Here is a 21,216-nt window from a genome sequence, read left to right as displayed (position 1 = left end):
TCTTCTTTCGCTGACTTCAAGGAGAATCGAGTGTTCTCCACACCTTGCAGGATTGAATCCTTTGTAAACTTCCTAATGATTAATATATGTTATGAATATCTATTAAATGTTACAGTAGGTTGATAACACCCAGCCATATCACTCATTTATTAAAAGAAACTGTTCAGTCAAAGTCTGAACAGGGGGGCGAGGGAGCAACTCAACTGCAGTTAGATTGATGATACTTCTAAAAATTGTCCAAGCATGTGTGCAAGAACCTGTCAAAGTAAGGGTTTAATAAATGAGAAAGTGAAGGGCAGGTAACTTTCCCAATATACAGAAGTTGTGCACATGCACGTGCATGGTTCATTTATCCCGTGCTTCCTAGCAGGTAAACAATACAAAAAGAGAGTCTGCTTGCTATTTTTGAGCTAGATTGTCTGGAAAAGAAATTTGCCAAGTCAGTCATTACTGGGGTTACAGTAGCATGCTGCATGGTATCACTGAAGACTGCTTTTGCATCAGCAAATTTCCACCAAACTCAGTGTAGCAATTCTTGCCTGTCACTCCAAGCACCTGCTCTGATCTTCTGGGCAGTGTCGGCAATAGCAGGACTGGGAGAGCAGGCAGCTTCTGAAGAGAGGATGGGTAAGGGAGGGCAAGGAAGCAGGGAGAGATGCAGATTAGCAACTGGGGAAGCAACTGATGCTGTGGAGATGCCTACTGCAGTCAGCCTCATCCTTCCTCCACAATGACAGCATCAGTGCCTGATTTTGTAGGAAATTTGCACTTTTCAGATGTCTGTTGCCCAAGTTAATTGCTGATTTTGCCTTTGTTGGAAGTTGGCCCTGTTTACGCCAGAACTGGTGAGGTACCATGGTGCTGTAAAACTCTCAAAAGCAACAGGACATGTGATATATCAAAGCATTTTCCTCCCTACTCATAAATTGGAGGTGTTTGTGGTGAATATTTGGTAAACTAGATGAGGAATATATTTTGAAAAAGAATGCGCCTAGTACAGGGATTGAAAGCTACCTTTAGCTTCTTGCCTGATGTGGAACCATCATCTTAACTCCAGGCTTTGATTGTGTAAGTCTCTGAGAGCAAAATATAAAGCACTTGGAAATGGCACTCAAGCAGAAAAGGACTGTTGGCTGAGCAGTTTTTAGTGCCTGAGCACTCCATAAAAAGAGTCTTTTCTGTGCAGTCATCTGCTCTGATTTCTCCCTCATAGCTACAGATGTTATTCCATTTGTGATTGCAATAAGGGGCTTGACATAGCCCACATTTCTAATAAACTGCTACAATACTTACCAGCTAGTTTTTTTATTACTAACTCTTGTTTCACAACATAATTCATATGTAACATTCCTGATAGGTTACTGAGTAAAGTCTGGGAGTACTACCTCCTCTGTATTTCACCTTGTCATTTTGACATTATTAGTACTTCCGTGATTGCTGATGAGGTATCTTTGCTTAGTAAGCGGGCTGTGTGTTGTCTATGATAAAATGTTGCTACATTTTGGGGATTCAGGCTTTTGTTGGAATAAAATTGCAAAGGCCGAGTGAACTTTCTTTGCCTAAATGTCTGGTTTTGACACTGTGGTTGATATCTGGTATCTGATTTACTATGATGTGACGTGTGGTAGACTGAAGTTGCTAACCTCCAGATGTTCGTGATTACCTGTGTTCTGGTGTCTGTACAATAGGAAAACATTGTAGAAGCTGGCTGGTTAACCCTGATATTTACTGTCCTTTGAAAGGGGAAGGATGCTGCCTGGGCCATAAGGACACCCAACTGCCTCTATTGCTATTATCACCCATGCATCCCCTGCCTATGGACAAGGAGTACCATTTCAGGTCCCCAGTCCTGGCTGAGAAATATTGAGGGTTGCTTGGTTTCTTTCTGTCTTGGCTTCTTGATGGACTTTCTGGAGGAATTCCAGACCTATACTCCAGTCAGGTCCCAACCCCTGCTTCTCCCTGTTCCCAAAAAGTCTTTCTGGATAGACCCCAGGTCTGACTCATTCACCTTGTCTGATGGTCACCAGCTGTAATAGGTTGGTGGCTGTCACAGTCACTGGGCTCCCTCTCAGATATAGTAGGTCATCACCCTGTTAGGAGAGGACACTGGCTGTTCTGTGTCCCTTCAGCTACCCTGGGCTCCTCTTCCCTCAGGAACAGCCCTGATCCCCTGGAGGCAGTATTTTCTGCCTCAGTTGGCTCAGGCAGCTGGTCATTATATAACGACCTCTTTGAATTGCCAGCCCCAAGTCTTAGCAGGAGCAGGAGCCTTTGATGATTTGATAAATCTGAAATAGATGAGGGTCACTTTGCAGTCATGGTCAGGTTGCCTAGAAATATCATGGTCAGGTTGCCTAGAAATATCTGCTTCATCTAGTGGCATTCGGTGCCTTCTATGGGAAGGTGGATTTGTCTGAGCATGTGACGTATTTAAAGAGTGTGAGTCATCAACATCTGAAAGGACTTTAGTGCCCTCATATTGTGTGCTTGGCATTGGCAGTAAATGTTAGTGAAGACAGTATGCTGAGCCACACTGGAAACACTCACATCATTGTGTCCGCAGAAGCACTGGAATATCTCAGCAATTGCTTCTCATGGCTCTGTTTGCCCCTTTGAGAGTGAGGAGTAATAGCTTATTATCAAGTTCTGTGGGATATGAATAGTGTGCAGCTCTTGCCTGTTAATTCCTGCTGAAATTGCACTGTGATTCCTGCTGCACACTGTAATGCAAGGTAAATTAAATGTATTTCTGGGAAAGGGAAAACAACCCCAAACCAAACCAGCAGCCCTTAAACAAACTAAATTAATTGTTTAATAATTTTCCTTGATGGAAGAGGCATGTGGATGGGAAAATTAACCAGTCAGGGAAAATAATATCAGGAGTAAAGAACAGAAATCAGTGTGAAATAACCACCATAGTATCTGGGTGCTTGTTCAAAGTCCAAAATTCTGCATCAAGTCCCAGTCTTCTCCTGGCAGAATAGAGGTCATTTTCTGTCATCTTGGCATAAACTGCTTAATATGATGCAATGTGAAAAAAAAGTCCAGGTTTGGGGTATGTGCCATTTGTGAAAAAAATATCCTGTTCAGAAAAATTACTCCTATTCATGAAAGATGTAAGCCAATGCCAGACGGATTTTAATGTAGGTTACATAGATGGCTGTACGATATAGTTTCCTCTACTAAACTGAACAAACCTTGCATTTATCAATATGGGTTTCTTGGCATGCAGGTGGTATTCAGGAGCACATGAAGGAAGGGAAAGGTGGGGCAGAATAGAGGTGAAGAATGAGAGGAAGTTGGCACTGACACAAATTATACTGAAAATGCTGTTTTAGGAAGGAAAAATGTAAATCATTTTAGTGTCTTTTGAGGAAATGTGCCCAAGTTAATGTTGTCTTGAAGGCACATGACCCAGCCTGACGTTTTGGCAGCAGAAGGGTGTGTATGCAGAGATGAAATGCCCACTGATGAAGAGTGCTCACAAACAGCCTTTCTGAGGGTGACAGCAATGCCAGTACCTTTGAAGATCCAGTTACTGTTTCTGTCTCTGGACCACGGGAATGAGGTACAATTTGTTAACAATGAAGGAAAATGGATTTCATTTTCCATATATGGATGTATTTTATCCCCTTATTTCTTCAAAGTCAGCAGGTAACCTAGCACTGACTCTGAGCATGTAACTGGTTCAAAGCTTTATTTTTTCCTGAAACAGAGAGTGATACCAAACTAAGTTTGAAATCATTGTAGTCAGTTTGGGACTGAACCTGCAAATAGTTACCACTTCAAATGCTGAGTTGGCCATAAAGTAACATCTCTGCTGGGGAGCTATTGAACACTGGGACTGTCTATCCTCTCGGGTATACAAGGCCACATCACATGGAGTTTTCCTGCTCCTAACCCTCCTCTGATCCTCCACAGCCCTGGATTTTCCCAGTGCGGGCAGGAGAAGCCCTCATTTCTGCACAAGGCCATGATGCTTGGCAGATGGCTACTTATTAATTCAGGTACTTTTTGTGGTCACTTAGCTCTATTCCTTTGGTTTCTTATTTTGCAAGAGGGAGGAATGCATTTTTTTGCAGCAGAGCCCTTTATATGTCTTTTGAACCTTGGCAATCCTGCGGGGTACATCACTGTATAAATGTATATCATTCTGTACATCTGGGATGTAAGCAGATAGCAGAGAGGTTATTTTTTTCCTCTCTCTTCTGTTTGATTTCTACAGCACAGCAGCACCCACGCAGTGCCACAGTGTCTCTACATCTTCTTAAGCCATAGGGGAGAGGTATGAGGACACTGTGGCACTCTGCTACAAGTGTGAAGAGTGCCTGTGCTGCTGGGGGAGCAAGGACTGTCCCTCTGGCTGAGCTGCACCTGAAAGTTTTGCTTTTGTCACATGCCCATTCCTCTTTTTAAATGCAGCATTTTTCAGTTTTAAATGCTCCAAGGAATTGCTGGACCTGATCATGACAATTATGGGCCTGAACTGGGACCCAAACTAGAAGGATTTTAGTCCCAGTTTAAACTGAACTGAGATTGGATTGAAAATGTACTGGTTCAGGTCCCATCTGCAGGCTGCTTCAATTACTGAAATCCCTGTTGCACTACACATGCTCAAATCTCCAATGTCTGGAAAGCAGCTGCCAGCGTTGGATGGGTCAGTTATATTCTGCAACTGCAGTTTCAGCCTGAAGAGCTTTAATTTCTCCTGGTGCTCTTTTGTGTAGCTTGATAGCTTTACAGACTATATCACCACCCACAGCCATGGGAGCAGGAGAATTAGAAATGGGCTCTTTACAGAGGCTACCTGGGTCCTGCTGGGAGAATGGGTTAATTTCAAGGTGGAAGAGATTGCCTTGCTATGTGTGTGTGGGAACTGCTCTGGATCTTTGCAGGTTGCTGTGAAGGTGAAGCATGGGACTCACAGCAGATGTTCTGAAGGGCAGGACTTTGTTTTCATATTACAAGAATTAGAGGTGTTACCTTCACTAGCTCAGAAAAATCAACACTGCCAAGTTTACCTGTGAGCAAAGAGCTCCCAAGTGAGGCTTACGCCTGCTACTTGCTGATCCACTGTTTTGGCTTTTTGGATCCACCCTTTGCAGTTTCTTCGTGTGCTCCATTCTGGGTAAAACTTACCCTTAAGGAGGGAGCCTGAAGTCCATACAAAACTTGACTCTTTATTTAACCTTGTGCGGACCAGTTAGGAATAAATTGAATCCCTTCTGACTTCTGCTTTCCAATCTGTATATTTTAAAACCTAAATTAACTGAGGCTGTTTCTGTCTCTCAGAAATATTAATAACATCTCATAGCCTCTAAATGCTTGGCTCAAAAATCTATTTTCTTTCTGAAGACTTTTCTGACTTTTAATAAAGAAGGAACTACCCCTCCCAGGCAGAGAAATACAAGAACACTTTCTTTTTTTGTTATTCTTTAAAAAAGGATATCTTAAAAAAAAGGTTAATAGCTTGTGACCTGGGTACATCAACAAGGACACTTACTAGTATCATTTGCTTAGTCCTAGATGAAAACAATTTCTTTCTTTATCTTTATCCTTCAAAACGAAGATTTGTAGAACCTTCCTGGAGATTTAGGGAGATGTTCATTTCTTCATCACCAATTTAACATTACCATTTAATGTACACAGTATGTGGGCTTCTCTTCTGTATTTTGCAATGGATTCAGTGTAAGAGTCATAATATATCACTTTCACAAGCAATTTAGCACAGCACAAGGGAGGAAATGTAGCTGTACTGTCTTGCTACTTATTTTCTAATAAAATTCTAATAGATTTTGGGTTAATGACAGAGAAGATGACATTTATATCCTCTTTTTTTTTTTTTTTTTAATCTGCAGCAGCACAATGAAGGAGGAAGTTGTAAGACCAGATGATAAGATAATGCACTCCTTGCTTGTGCACAATAAAGTACCCTTATAAAATGCTGGCTTGCCTTTGGCACTTAACTAAAGTCTCCCTGTGAGAGAGTACCTGGCAAGTCAGAGTCAGTAAGACTAGTTAGGCTTTCCTTCACTAGAGATTGATTTGCTCCTTACGTGAAAGATGATCTGTTTTAACCACACACCCACACATCTCTGCCCAACAAGGACATTTTTAAAAAGAAAGGCAGGAAAAACAACAATTTTTTTAATGGTTAATAAAGGAAGAAGATTAAAAAGACTCCCTTGTTGATGAGATATAACCATTTATGTTCTTGTGTGATAAAAGGTGAATACCTATTTAGGATTTGTTTAGCATTTTGTCATCTGTAATGAGTCTAAAGGGCACAGCAATTTGTCTTAACATTCCATAATGCAGTGAAGCTCATTTTAACAAATAACTATATAAATAACACATTTACTAAACCCCTTGGTTGACTGATCTTGTGCTTGAGCTGTAAAACATTTTTAATTGATAACAGACTGAATCTGAAGCAGCAGAATGGATTCTTTCTATATAGAAAAATAAAATAAAAAAAAGTGTAAGGCACTTGTATCTATGGCACATGTATCTGTAAATCTTGCTGTGCATCTATGCAGGGTCTCACTTCTCATTTTATGCTCTTCAAAGTAACTCTGAATATTATCACTGACTACTTTGGACATGACAGTGGACAATATCTACTCTGGAGTTTCCTCAAGTTTTTCAGAATTTAAATGAAGCAAACATCACAGTATATCTCTGGAATGTCATAGTGTTCTTTGATTTCCGGAGGCAGAAAGAAGAATCCTTGCTTTCTGATAATTTTTTTTTACTACTCGCCAATCCTACCACTTGATACAAAGGATGAGCATCTCTGTACAAGAGAAGTAAAAGAATATTGTGTCTGGATTTGGTGTTTATAGAATTGTGCAACCAATCTAAAAAGTTGTGAGACCTCAGTGCTGTCACCCATGACTTTCTTTTCAGTTCTCAATGGCTGTGTTTCAGTTCAATATATATGATTTTTAAGATGGCTTTTGCCTGGTATTGCGACTCACTCGGCTCATTTTTGGAAAACTGAGAAGCAACAAATCAATAAGAAAATGAGCGTACAGAGTAGAAATATGCCCAGTGGAAGGACTAGTCAAGCTTCCCATAGAATCACATCAAATTGTCTCTGTTCTGAGCTGCACCTACCCGTGAAATAAGTGTAAGAGTAGAAGATCTGAGTTTTACTTTCTGCTGTGGAGGATGTTCTTTCTTCAGCAGTTCAGTTCAACTTCACTGGAGTCTAGAAGGACAGAGCACAGGCACCAGGCTGTCAAATGTATCTTTTCCCTTCCAAGGCAAGCCCTGAACAACTGAAAATGCACCGTTCATATGCCAGCGAGTTTACTCAAGTAAAACAGGTCAGTGTGTTTGTTGCAGGCAGAGTGGGAGCTTCAGACGAAGTTTATTAGAAAAGTCCTTGTGTTGAGTCACGAGGTGCAGAAAGAACCCCCTTGCTTTTGTAACTCCTCTCAGAGATGAACCTAGATGTGACTCGATCCAATCCTATCCCCTAACTCAGTTAACAGTTTATGTCTAAGGTGCAACTGAGCCTTTATACAACTTTGTCCTGCAGGATTAAGGATGGCAACCCAAATATATTTATATAAATAAAATGAATTATTTAAGTTGATTACAATAATTATAATGATTAGACAAAACAAGCTTAATCAGAATTATTCACTACACAGTAAGGATTGCTGTAACTACTAGTATAGTGCTATTTTTTAAAGCAATATTGAAGCAATTATATTAATGCTAGCAAATCCTGTTATTAATACTGGGCAAATCTCTTTCACTCAGCCTTGAGAAGTAACTCTGAGGGGTGTCCCCACTCAAGGTATGGATCATCACACACCTTAGGGAGGTATGCTGGGCAAGACTTGAGTAGTTTTTAAGGATGCAATACTGAAATAATTTAGCAACATTCATGTTGGCCCCTGCGGATGGTACTTTTGAAGTATTATCTGATCTCTTTTATTACCTCTTTCTGAAAATGAAAGGAAGTATTTCCATACCTACTTCTCTCAACAGACTATACAAAGTCCAGACAAGTAGCTCAGATGCAGACCTCTAGTTGCTGAGACCTCATGTTAGGTGTCTATATTATAGACTCTACCTAGCAAGTCCAATTTACTGTGACTCACTCCAAATTTGAACTCATTTAGCATTTCATTTCTGATGAAGCATTCTGAGAAGTAAGATACATGAGGAGGAGCTGGAGCTACAGTGCCGGAGCAGAGGGACTGAGAGTCTTCTCAGTGGGACTCCAGAGGGTCCTCTAGGGGTCTTCTACTCTACTTCTAGGGGTCTTCTGCTCTACTTCTCTCTGTGCTCCCTTGGATTATGTATGTGCATTTTTTAGAAATGACAGGTTGAATGCATTAACCACGACCTTTTAACTCACCTTGTCTGAAATTCTTTGTTCTATAGTGCCAGTCACAATTCTTTGGATGCATCTGAGTGGTATTTTCTTAAAAGATAAAGAATACAGTCAATGTCCAGCTGAATAAGTACTAAGACTTTGTCATAAAATATGTTGAAAGCTCTTCAGTTGTTTTAAGAAAATAATCAGAATTCAGAGCGTATATTAAATTATCAACTATCTAATAAGCGTGCTACTTCCCAGCTGGGATCCTTCTGGTACATTCATTCATCTTCAACCAGTGTAATTAAAGATGAAAGGTGTAACACTGATGATCCTTCTCTAGAGATCTCATCAGTTTAATTCTAGAACTATCAATGGGAATGGAATATCATATAAATTGTTCAGACTTAATTGGACACCTGCTGGAGGTCAAGCAAAACAACCAAGGTCTACTGAAATAGGGTTTGCCTTCAGTAATTTAGTAATTTGGTAGGAGGGAATTTGGCAAGGTAATGCAATCTTTGTTTCATATTTGTTAAAACCAAGCTGGATTTGTCTAGCAAAGTAAATACTAGGAAAGAAGTAGAAAATAAGAAGAGCAAACAGGAATGTGGTTAAAATCTTACCATGAGAAACCGGTAACCTCATACACGGAGAAAGTGAAGCAAAGATTGCAGTGTCAGGGTTGCTTTTTTAGTAGCTTCCTACTGGTGCAACAGAACTATTTCTGTGTTAACACAACTTCTTTATAACCTTCTATTCAGAAAGTGTGCTGTAGTGGATGACTGAAAGAACTGTTTGTTTCTCTCAACAGTGATTTTAAATCACATCCGTGCATTTCGATTTAGTGAAAAAAAAAGATAATGACTCATTTTAAAATAATTTTTCATACAGTGGTGTAAAAAATAATTTTTCATTATGGTGATGTCATTGGATCCACTTGATCCATTTATAGTTGTTATTTAAATTGCTGTTTCCATAAATGTATATGACTGCCTTGAGGGTGTCTATATTTGTTACTTGTCTCAGGAATCTTGGAGCAATCTCCCAATCTAATTAAGAGTGCTGTAATTACAGCTTAAAGGTCCGTGCTGCTAATACTAAAGGTTCAAAATCATGAGTCAGGCAGGCCCCATAATTTGGGACTGGCTCCCAAATGTGAATATTTGCTTTTAAAAAGACTATATTATATTTCAGGCTTGTGGTTAATTTTTGAACTCTCTCTGCCCTTTGCCATGCATGGCTTGTGTATGTGTGCGTGTGTATATGCATGCATGTATGCTGCTGTAATTCTGTAAATAATGTCACCTCTTCACCGTGTGTTTAGGATAAGGCAGTGCTGGTCCCTAGTCTCTTTCCTGTCTACCTGCTTATCTTTAAGCCCCTGCAAGAACTGTTACTCCACAGGTTCTCCTGTAGTACCTAACTTTACTTACTCCTTGAGAAGGGGACATATTGCAGTGTCTTTTGCCCTTTTTATCAGGCCTGGAAGGGAAAGGGGTGGAAAAAAGGAACAGAGGGAGACTTCTCACATGGGGGGCAGAGATGGGTCTCTTTTTGTCTCTTCCTCTCTTTGCAACTCAGATGAGAAGTTTATCTCCTTAGCTTTCATTTTCCCCAGAGGTTAGGCAGTACATGGAGAATGCAATAAGTTCTGAAACAAGACCAAAGTCTCTGGATTTCTCTGGAGCTTAAGCCAGGATTTTCCTTGTCCTGGCTACAGGACAAAGCTAAGATTTGGTGATAATGGTTTGAGTCCCTTTGTTGCAGGAAACAGGACTTATTATGCAATGTTTTGCTTCTGTCAGCATTGTATTCAAGTTCTCTAGGTACCAAAGGTGCTTAGGTAAGGCACTGATGGGTACAATATATGTCAGTCTTCCATACGAAATCTCTGCTTGGGAAGACTAATACACGAGTTAAGTTCTGTTTTTCTTACCAGTTTTCTATAGCTTAACTAATCCCTGGAATCATTTATTCAAGTTATCCCCGGAATATCAATTAGTGAATTACCATAGAGCATCACCATGTCTTGCAAGGCAATTTGTATGTTTTGCCTCAGAAATGGCTATGTTACAACTTAGTGTAGGAAGCATTGCCTGTGGATGGAAATATTTTTAATTTCCCTCCTCATGGCCATGACATAGGTAAAGAAATCGAACAACATTCTCCTCACAGAGCAGCAGGGAGCTGCCTCACCACAAAATGTTCTTTGCCATGACACTTCAAAGGGTTATTGTACTAATTGAGATGGATTTTTTTAAAAGGATAAGAAGCTTTCAAACATTCTTTTAGAGTGCTATTAATGTTTCCTCATACTTCAGCCTTTGCCTCATCCTCTGAACCATTGCATATGCTCTTCTACTGTTTGCAATTCCCCTGCAATAATTTATTCTTTCTGTATCAGCTGACTTAAGGTCCCTGGGTACTTTTATCCTTTTATGTTTGTAACTTTTTTGCAGAGACAACATTATTTAGGAATGACTAATGGCAGATGCCAGGTTTCACAAGACATTTTTCTCATTCTAATAAGCATGTTTGTCACTTGATTTTCTTTCCTCAATTTTGACTCCACTATTTGTATGTTATACATCCTTGTTGACTGGGCCAACCACAAAGGCCACATATCCCCATTCTTAGCTCTTGTTGCACATTGTCTACATTGCACTTAAGCAGGGAGGTTCTTAAGCAGCCTTCTGTAATTATTAAGGACTATATTTTTAAGTTGGAGAGTTTGGGTGTTTTTCTCTGTTACTCTTGCAGAGTCTTTTGGAAAAATGCAAAACTAATGGGGGGCTCCTTCAGTAGTATTGAATATTTTTCTTGTCATCTAAACTTCACCTCTAGTCAGCAGACATAGAAACAGGTACCACAGTGGCACATTTTTTCCTAAAAGAAAAGACCAAGCATAAGAAACTGTTCTCTGCAGGTGCCAGTAGTCCTTCCCTTGCATCCAGGTGAACAGTGGTGTTCCAGTCGGCACACCCTAATTTTAAAGACACATCAGGCCTAAGCTTTCACTGTTTCCTTTTCTTACACTTCAAGTCTCCACCCACTGGATGTAATGGAGAACTCATAGTGGGATCTCAGCTCCAGGGTCAGCTCCTCCTGTCTCACCAGTGGCATCCACCAGTTACCAGGTTTCTGAGAGGTATAGAATGCTTTATTGTCTGTCTAGACAGTTCTCTGGAGCCTGGACCTTCACCTCATTAAGAGAAAAAGACCTTTCACCTGGAAATTTTGCCACTTATGTTTTGCACTTCGTTCAGGTTGCAGGTGTCAAGTTGCTAGGAGTATGACTGCATTGTATGGGCCAAACACCACTCCTGTTTCATCAGCCTCCAGGAAGGGCACAGGGATACTACACAATTCCCCCAGGTTCAGCCAACCATAATGCCTCAAAACACAAATTGTGTCCCGATACAAATTCTTTTTTCTAAATTAAAACAGCGAAACCCTGAGAACTACATAATAACACATTGTATTGCTAAACCTTAACAGTGCATAAGTTCTGATTAAACATTGTTCATTAAAATGTCTCAGTTCCAGAAATTTCGCTTTTGCTGACAGTTTAAGAAAGTGAATTTGTCCTTGGCAGGTTGCAATTCTTCCCTCCAGAACTCACACATTTTCCTAGAACTCCCCTACATTATACTTGGTTATTTCAGTGTTGCAATGTATAGCATGAGCTCAGTTCAGCACAGTTATTGAGCTATTGTACTGGTTAATATAGTGAAATTTATACAAGTTTAATCACATTTATTATCCCTGACAACAATGCAGATGTTCTGAATGCTAAGTGAATTTTTCATAAAGAATATAATTAATTTTTCTGACCCTGTCCAAAAATGCTTAGTGGTCAGTTCTGCCACTGAAATGTATTTGATAATATGTAAATCTGGCATTTTGGGAAGTAATTAAAAATAAAGTTGCTGTAATTTTAAATTCAGCTAATATCTGTCTCGCTACTTGCTAAAGCGGTACTGGGCTAAGTGCTTGAACTAATCGATTTTTAAAAGGGTTTGGTTAGTGATCTCAGGGGAAATAAGGTAGGTTGTATGAAAACATATTAATTATGAAGCCTTCTTTTTTAATGATGCATGCCCTTTTTGGAGTACAATATATTGATGTAGCAACTTCTTCAACTTAAATCATCCAACCAACCTTTCTAGTTTTGTCTCATCTATCTTGATTGTTAGCTATATTTATTACAGAATGAAAATAAGATTTTAGATTTTTAATTATTAGCTATAAAGGGTTCCAGAGTAGCTCAGTGATTTAATTTCTTTGTAAAAAGTATACAACTTCAGCAAATTTTTGCTGACTAGGAAATTTGTCTTTCTCAAAGATTAATTTTACTTTCCTGCTCAGTATATAATATTTTGCTCTCAAGTGTGCAGAAAGCTTATTTGTGAAAAAGTTTTTACATTTTGAATAATATTTTAAAATAGTTTTAGAATGTCTGTTGCAGTTCTGCTTTAAGTGAATCAATATTTTAGAATTTTTATCAAAAAATAATAAAGGTATTGTGTTTAATGCAGAGATAAATGCTATGCCTAGCCCCTGGATTGCAGTGAAACATCAAATTATCTGGTGCAGAGAGGCTGGGGTTTTACCTGGAGAAGGCAGGCAAAGGTGGAACTGTTTCTAGGGAATGGGGGCAAAGCTGTTTCTGATGGTCAGGTCCTTTGTTGGAGGAAACTGCTTGCAGGCACGGTGAGACATGGCAGAAGCTGCTCTGCAGAAGGAAGGTCGGCATGTCAGGATTTAGTATGGAGATAGCACGGGTGGTTAGCAATGGGCAGAGCCTGCTGATCTAAGTAAGACAGAATGCACAATACGCCAAAGTGCTAAGGCGAAGCTGCCTGCACCTTTCTCCTCCAGCGCACTGAGTATGAAAAAAATTCAGTTTACTGGAATGCAGCTTTGAATACACTTGTTTTGAAACTGAGATAATTCGTCTGCTGCACAAGAACAAAAATGAAAAGCTTTGAAAAGAACTATTTCTCTTAACCATTGCTCCTTGAAGGACAGGTCCTTTCCTCCAGCTCTGCTCTCAGTTTGAGTGGCTTCCCAGGTTACAGTAAACACTATATAAAAAGCCTGGTCTTTGATCTGAACCCTGGCTGTGTGTCTGCTCCTGCTTCTCAGGGTTTTTGCCACCCTGGAATCTAGAAGGTCAGTGTGCTCGGGGGCAGAATTCACTTCCTACAGAGAGTTTTTTTGACCCAAGGAGCACCTCCTCTCACAAATCAAATGGACATCTTTCCCCTGTAACTTCTTAATAAACAAAGCATAAAATACGACAGTCAGTGAGCCATGGATCAACAGATAAAGAAGAATCACAGGATTGTTTGGGTTAGAAAAGACCTCTAAGACCATGGAGTCCAGCTGTTAACTCAGCACTGCCAAGTCCACCACTAAATCACGCTCCTAAGTGCCACATCCACACCTTTTTAAATACCTCCAAGGATGGTGATCCAGCACTTCCCTGGAGTTCCTGTTCCAGTGCTTGACAACACTTTCCATGAAGAAATGTTTCCTAATATTCAATCTAAACATCCCCTGGTGCAATTTGAGGCCATTTCCTCTTGTCCTGTTGCTAGTTGCCTGGGAGAAGAGGCTGACCCTCACCTGGCTACAACCTCCTTTCGGGTTGTAGAGAACAATAAAGTCCCCTCTGAGCCTCCTTTTCTCCAGGCTAAACAGCCTCATCTGCCTCAGTCACTCCTCATAAGACTTGTGCTCCAGACCCTTCACCAGCTTCACTGACCTTCTCTGGACACGCTCCAGCACATCTGGGTCCTTCTGGTAGTGAGAGGCCCAAAACTGAGCACAGGACTTGATGTGTGGCCTCACATATAGGGACCAGCTTTTCTGCTTTGTGTCATAGATGCTACAATAAGGATCAAAAGGTGTGTTTTCTTATTACAGTTTCTTTAAATAAGATTTTCTGACTTATTTAGTTTGTGGTTTTTGTGTTTTTGTTGTTGTTTGATTTTTTTTGTTGTTTGTTTGTTTGTGGGTTTTTTTTTTTTTTTTTTTTTTTGTGTGTGTGGGGCACATGTTTCAGAGGATGTTAATTTATGAATACATCCACTGCTAGGTATGATCCTGTGCTGTCTTTGTGACAAGTGAAACCACTACTTACACAGGTAAGACAATACTAGGCAGATATCTCAAGTATTTTTAATGAACTTTGCAGGTAAGAAACAGGATCGTATGTCACAGGTTTGGTCAAATTCTTCACATACCATCAGAGAATATAACTTTCAGCTAAAAGAAAATTATTAAGTGAATACTTATATCTGACTATCCTGTCTGAAAGAGAGATGTGAGCATTGTGAGCATTATGATCATTTCAGTTACTGTTTAGGCAATAGAGATTCGTGTGCATTCAGATAACAAAACTCTTGAGGTGTTTGCCTGAGCTTAACAAGGTGGTGTATGGAGAGTGGATGATCTGATGATACACAAAGTGTCAGTTGCATTTTCAATGCTGGGATGTGGGTGACAAAAAAATGTGTATTTCAGAAGATGGTTGTGCTAATTTGCCAGCACAGGAGATCCTGTGCCTCTTTTCCCATTGCACTCTGGCTGTGTGATCCTATTCATTTTCTTTTGCTGTCTCTGAAGCCAGTCTGGCCCCTTGATGAGACATGTCATCTTATTCAACAGGCAGAAAATTACCTCCCTTTTTTTGCTTGCTGAGTGAGCTGAATTGAGTCATCAAACTGTTGGAGCTAGCACAAAGGAAGTGGTAAGTACACACAGCTGGGAGGGAGAAAAAGGGAAAGCTGAACCATATTTTTAGTGGTAGGAAGCTGTTAGACTAGCTCAGCACTCTTGTGAAAACTCATTCTCAGTGAAGAACTCCTATGTCATATTCACTCTGCCTCTGGACTGGTGAAACCTAAATATGTTGGCTGTTAAGGCTGGTGGTTCTGCAGAAGTGTTTGTCAGAAGAAAGGTCATTTGATTTAAGTGGGTCCCTTGGTGGACATGTCATTGGCAACAGATATTGATGGATTGGAGCTAATTACTGAGTCTAAGTACATAACCTTTTTGTTCTTATATATATTTTTGTAAATGTAAAGCTGGCTATAATTTGTCGACTCTTGCAAAAGATTTTGCCATTTACACTTCAAAAACATTCACGGAAGGCCAGAAGTTTTTGTTAAAACTACAGATGTATCCACTTACTGTATCTGTTAGTCTCATGAACATGTGGATGGGAATGCCTCTGAATCTGCAGTGCTAAATAATGTGAGACTTACTGAAGAGAATGCTTGCTGGTAAAATATAAAGCCAAAAGAAGTGAGCATATTGGAGAGGTTTTATTTTTGTCACTATAGATGAATGCTAGTGATTATGTCAGGACTTTAAATTTTTGCAGTGTTCAGCAACCACCATAAATAAACTCCCACAAGCAATGCAAAACCCAACAACAAAAAAAATCCAGCTTCTCTCTTGGCATTAAAGAAAGGGGTAAATTTTTTAAACTATATTTAATACCCTCACGTATAGATCTTTTGAGCAGTCTTCGAACATGGTTAACGCTGAGATTTCAAGCTCTTAAGAAAGCTGGCTTAAGCTTTCCATACCATGCTGAACAGCCTCCACATAGTAGGGCAGAACTGACTACCTGTCCATCACAACAAAACAAATTATATCTCCAGGTGCAGCTGGATATACCCAGGAATGGATCAAAACAATCGAAAACAAAAGACTTGAGTGGCCCTCAATGAAATGTGCCAAGCAACAGAACAATAGGCAATAGGCAGAAGATAAAGACTGGAAGTTCCACATGAATAGGAGGAAGAACTTTACTCTGTGTGTGTGTGGTGGTGCCCTGGAACAGATTTCCGAGAGAGGTTTCTGAGTAGGGAGGTTGGACTAGATGACCCACTGTGGTCCCTTATACCCTTACCCATTCTGTGACTCTGATTCTGTCTGTTTAATTTCTCTGAAAGGTGCTCAAAGAATGACAAAGTAACAGAGATCAAATCATGGATCAAAGAAAGGTAGGTGTTTTCAGAACACATTCATAGAAAAATATTTTCTTTGTGGATAGGTTTCACTTGAGCAACTAGGGTACTTAAATTCTGACTTGCAAAAATGATAGAAAGATTTTTGAAACTGCTAAATGACAAAAGGTGATGACTCTGAGACACCTGTATAATCTTTATACAAGATTATTGTTACTACGGTAATTTATTACAAGTTTCTTATATGGATAAGTGTATATCAGGAAATGGGAAAATAAAGAAAATGAAAAGGAGCTCTTAAGTAGGTACTGGGTAGAGGCTGGCCACAAGGGGATATGTGAAATATCAATTCAAGGAGTGTGGGCAAAAATGGAGGCATTAGAACTGTTAATGTACAGAATGAAACTGAATATCACAGAGGGAAGAGAGGTGGCCGTGGCTGGACCAGGGAAATATTCAAAGGGTCTAAACAATAAGAAAAGCCAGGATCAAAAAATATAATTTCACTCAGTATTAGTGATAAACATAACACCCCCCCAACCAAACCAAACAACGAATACACTGGATAAAACTATCTTGGAGTCAAAATTACTTTTAGAAAGGTGATAAAAGTAGTAATATTGACAGTGGACCATCAGACCTTGATTTAGTGATAACTCTGGATCTGGTATTGATTTCAGAGAATCAGAATCAATAGCACCGGAAATGTATTTATTCAACTAGATATTAAGTTCCCCAGGATAAACTAGAAAACAAATGCTGTAAAGAAGTCTGTCACCTCCTTATTTCTTAAGAGCAATCTATTTTTTCCCCCATAGTCACTGAACTAGCAATGCTGATGCTATTTTAAGCTTAATTTTGCATGAAGAGGTTGAGAAAAGAGTATAATACAAAATTATTTTGAATTGAAGGGCCCTGCTGCCTTTCAGTCATAATGAAAGAACAGACAAAGGAAAGTCTACAGAGTTCTCGGTCTGAATGGGAGAGAAGTGCTTTCAAAGAAGGGAGTTTGGCCAGGGAGAGCAGCAGAGTGAGATATTCATGGACTTGTTGGTGGAGGAAACTCGTAAATAAGTCAAACACGGAAAATGATGTTGCGTGGGTCTTTATATAATAAAGAAATGGAGTCAGCTCTCCGATGAGGTGGCAATCAAAGAGATTTATTCAAACGTGGCGCTCCTTCTTATCCCTTAAAACCATGTGACCTTGTGACCAATGGGGTTGTCCGTTTCAGCGCATGTCCCTTGGGCTTCTCTGTCCTCGGTGCATCCCCTGCACCTTTGGACGCGCCTCCTACAAAATGAGTTTAGAATTTCAGTCCCAGGAAAGCAGTGAAAATATGTTGGAAATGCAGCTGTATCAATGTTCACTGTAAGGGGTACCCTCGGAATGTCTAAAGTTAAAAAAATGGATAACTTCGAGGCAACAGATAATGGTTATGGAAGAATTGGGAAAACTCAACCCTTGGAATCACAGATCCAGTATCAATTTTTTCAATAGTTTTCTTGGTTTTGAAGTGGTTCTGTGGGGGATAAAGAGTCTGTTTATGGAGAAAAGTAACCAGAGAAACCTATATCTGTTAGCCGAATACTTTATAAAATTCAGAACATGTTTTGAGAGAAATAATTATTAAGGACATCAAAACAAATGAGAGGCTGGATAAATGTCAAAAAATTTTACCAGGATAGAAATCTGAAAATCCTCTCACCTTTTCTAGTATAATCAATTATTTTCAAGGCAAAGGAAACACATTAACTAATACTTAACTAATTAGAATTGCAATAAAATGGCATATGAATTTCCTATTAGATAAACTTGATAATGAGGATGGTAAAAAAACTCCAATCTGTCAGGAGAGGAACTGCCTAAAAAAGGAGATAACCATATAGGGTAAAGGGAGTTTATTATTAGACTGCCCCAGGAGAAACTATTGGAATATATCTCTAACAATCTTTTCATTAATGTCTGTGTAAAGGCTCAATGTTTAGACCCCAAATTAATTTTGCTGATGGTTTAAATTGGCAAGGCATCATTAATGCAGAAGAGGATCATAATATGCCAGTGGCAAGACTGGATGAACTTGAGAACTGTGATCACAGAAATGGGACGGAATTAAAAATTTGAAATACATGGGTCATATGAAGATTTTCTGCTAGGATTTGGGATCTCATCATTAAAACAGACAGAAGAAAAAGCTTGATCAAAGAATGATACAAGTAGCACAAATGATGCAATGCTACAGAAAAAAAATTCAATTCTAGGATGTGTCTGCGGAGGCACCACTACGGAGGGAGGGAAGGGAGGGTGTGATTGGATGAGGAACATCTTCACTATTGTATAACCCCAGTGACCTGTGTTTGTGAAAGATAGCTGAAGCCAGAAAAGCTGCGGAGAAAGGCTAGGGAGATGATGAGGGGAGTAGAGAGAAAACAAAGACATCTTGTCACTTTTAGCCAAGTAATTTGAAGACTGAAAAAGTATTTAGCATACATTGGCCTGTATTGCTTGAACATGTTCTTGTCTAAGACTGCTGGGAATGAGATTCTTCCAGTCGTATATTCCTACATCTGCTGATTTTGGTTCCTTTACTACTCACCATGGAATTTCTCTTAAAATACAGCAGCTCTTCAGAGACTAGGCATAGGGAATTAAAAGAATTTAAGTAAAATAGCATACGCTTAGATGCTTTCATCCTGTCTCGATCTGCCATTAGATGCATTTAAGGGGAAAAAGCTGTGGAAAATATGCACAGTGAAATTCTGGCTCCAGCAAAGACAATGGTGAAAAGGAATAATTATGGTTTCCCCCAGCAGTATACTTTGTTTGAAATAAAGTAGCTCTAAGTAGTTCATTTTTATGGTCATCTGATCTTTCCATTGTTCATATTCTTTGTTCAAATTTAGAAGTGTTAACGTAACCATTTTTTAAAGAATAAAACCTGAGATTATAAAAAAACTAATATTCCTGGAATGAAGAAAACAGGACAAGTCCTGTTTTCTTAATCTGAAAAAATAATTATTAGGAATTTAAAAACCCCTCACAAATCCTTAAACACACTTTCTTTGGAATGAAATGATCTTAGATTATGGGAGAGAGAAGGGTTGTAATTTTGCTGTCTTTCACTGTCACTCAATAAATTTCAAAAATTATTGGAAGCAGGTTCACCCAAGACTGTTATCTGTCTTTTGAAATACACACAAACTCATAGGACAGTTCATCTAAATCACTTTGAAACACCCAGCAGCCTGGTACTGTAATGCAAACAGAACTATTTTATAAATCAGTCAGGAGAACTCATTCTTTAAAAGATATGCTACATTACTGGAGGCAAAAAGCTCTCTGTTTTGTTATATAACAATGACAATAACTCAATTTAAGTGTATAATGATCCAAGTCAGCAGTCCACAGCAACAAAAATTTAATAGCAGCCTTATCTAGTTTGCTGACACGTTCTTCTCTAGAAGCCATTATAGGCTCTTCAGTATACAAAACAATTGGCTCTAATCTTTAATATTGCTAAGCAGTGGGGGGCAAATAGGCATTTTAGCACTGCTTTGCTTTTTATAAACAGCATTTAATATATTCACGTGCTCTTAGACACAGAGCTGTATGTCAAATGTTTCTGAAGTTTGGCCATTAGAACAGACACTCTCAAAGTAGAGAAGCATATCTTCACTCCCATGATGTCCTTTAAAATGGATTGAATGTCACCTTGTTGCAAAGGCGGAAGATTCCAGTGAGGGCCTCCTTCAGGAACAGCGTGATTTCTGATTATCTCCTGATGTAAATTAAAGCCATGATAAAATTAATGTGCTCCAGAGAACCATTATAAAGAAAATCACTCTATTAAATACAAAACCAAATGTAATTTCCTCCCTATTTCTTTCACTAGTTTTCTATGTACTACATGTAAAGAGTACATGCTAATGCCTATACTGAGTAGGTTGTAATGGCCACTTAGCTTATAATATGGAATACTTATTGGGGTAGTAGTCCTGGGACAAGGACAGCAACAGAGGAATATGCTGTCAGAAAAAAACCCTCTATCTACATCTCAGTCATGGGTGTTCAGAATTCATTCACTGTGTTCATTTGAATGCCACTTTTTTTTACTTTTACAGTTTACAAGGCAATCAGAGGACATAAGATATAAATACCTTTTTTATGGTTTTAATGCTGCAGTGCTTTAGCATTACATATTGGCCCTTCCTAACAGAAAGGTGAAAATTAGCGTACAAAAAACATACTCTTTGCCTGAAACATAAGATTTTATAGAGAAGGCACTGCCTGAGTCCCTGAGTCCAGTCACATGTCATCATAGATTAGTGATTTTTAGTCGATGCATTTGAGAGATGTGAATGAGAAAGGGAAATCTAGAGCTAAGAAGTGGAGAGGGAAGATGTTTGGTGCACATGGAGGTCCAATCTTGACTAAGTCACACCATGTTTGCCATGGGATAATGTCACAGACAATTGTTGCACCTTGCCTGCCACATGGCGGAGGTTTATTTCACTTCAAATGTTAGTGATATAAACCACTGAGCTAACCAAGCTGATCTCTCTTTATTCTGATGGAGAAAAATAGGCAATTTTAGAACAGGACCAGTTTCCAACATGTACTTTAGATGGAATATGTTGGGTCATAGAAGTACCTAATTCTTGAGTCCTGTGGGATTTTTTTTTTTGTTTAGTTTTTGCTTTCATTCTGTACATGAGAAATAGATCCTGCTGGTATGGACAATTTCTGCCAGAAATGTTATTACAGGACACATCCTCTGTTTCCCACTAGTGTAGGCATAGAGCCATCCTCCCATGTATAATGATATGGTTGCGTGAGGTAAGTGCTGTCTGTGCTCTCTTGTGATGGCTCTGTTTGCCTCCTCCCTTT

The 21,216-nt window shown here is 39.3% G+C and overlaps 1 long non-coding RNA gene across 5 annotated transcripts in view; it reads left to right on the top strand.

Annotated features, from left to right (window-relative positions):
- LOC135411862 (uncharacterized) overlaps positions 1-21,216 on the top strand; it is a 155,170-nt gene that overhangs the window by 59,285 nt on the left and 74,669 nt on the right. The gene's annotated exons all lie outside the window — the stretch shown is intronic.

The sequence above is a fragment of the Pseudopipra pipra genome, chromosome 3 (genome assembly GCF_036250125.1).
Source record: "Pseudopipra pipra isolate bDixPip1 chromosome 3, bDixPip1.hap1, whole genome shotgun sequence".
Taxonomy (NCBI): Eukaryota; Metazoa; Chordata; class Aves; order Passeriformes; family Pipridae; genus Pseudopipra; species Pseudopipra pipra.
The sequence above is the reverse complement of the archived record's forward strand: the minus strand, read 5'-3'. Positions and strand labels throughout refer to the sequence as shown.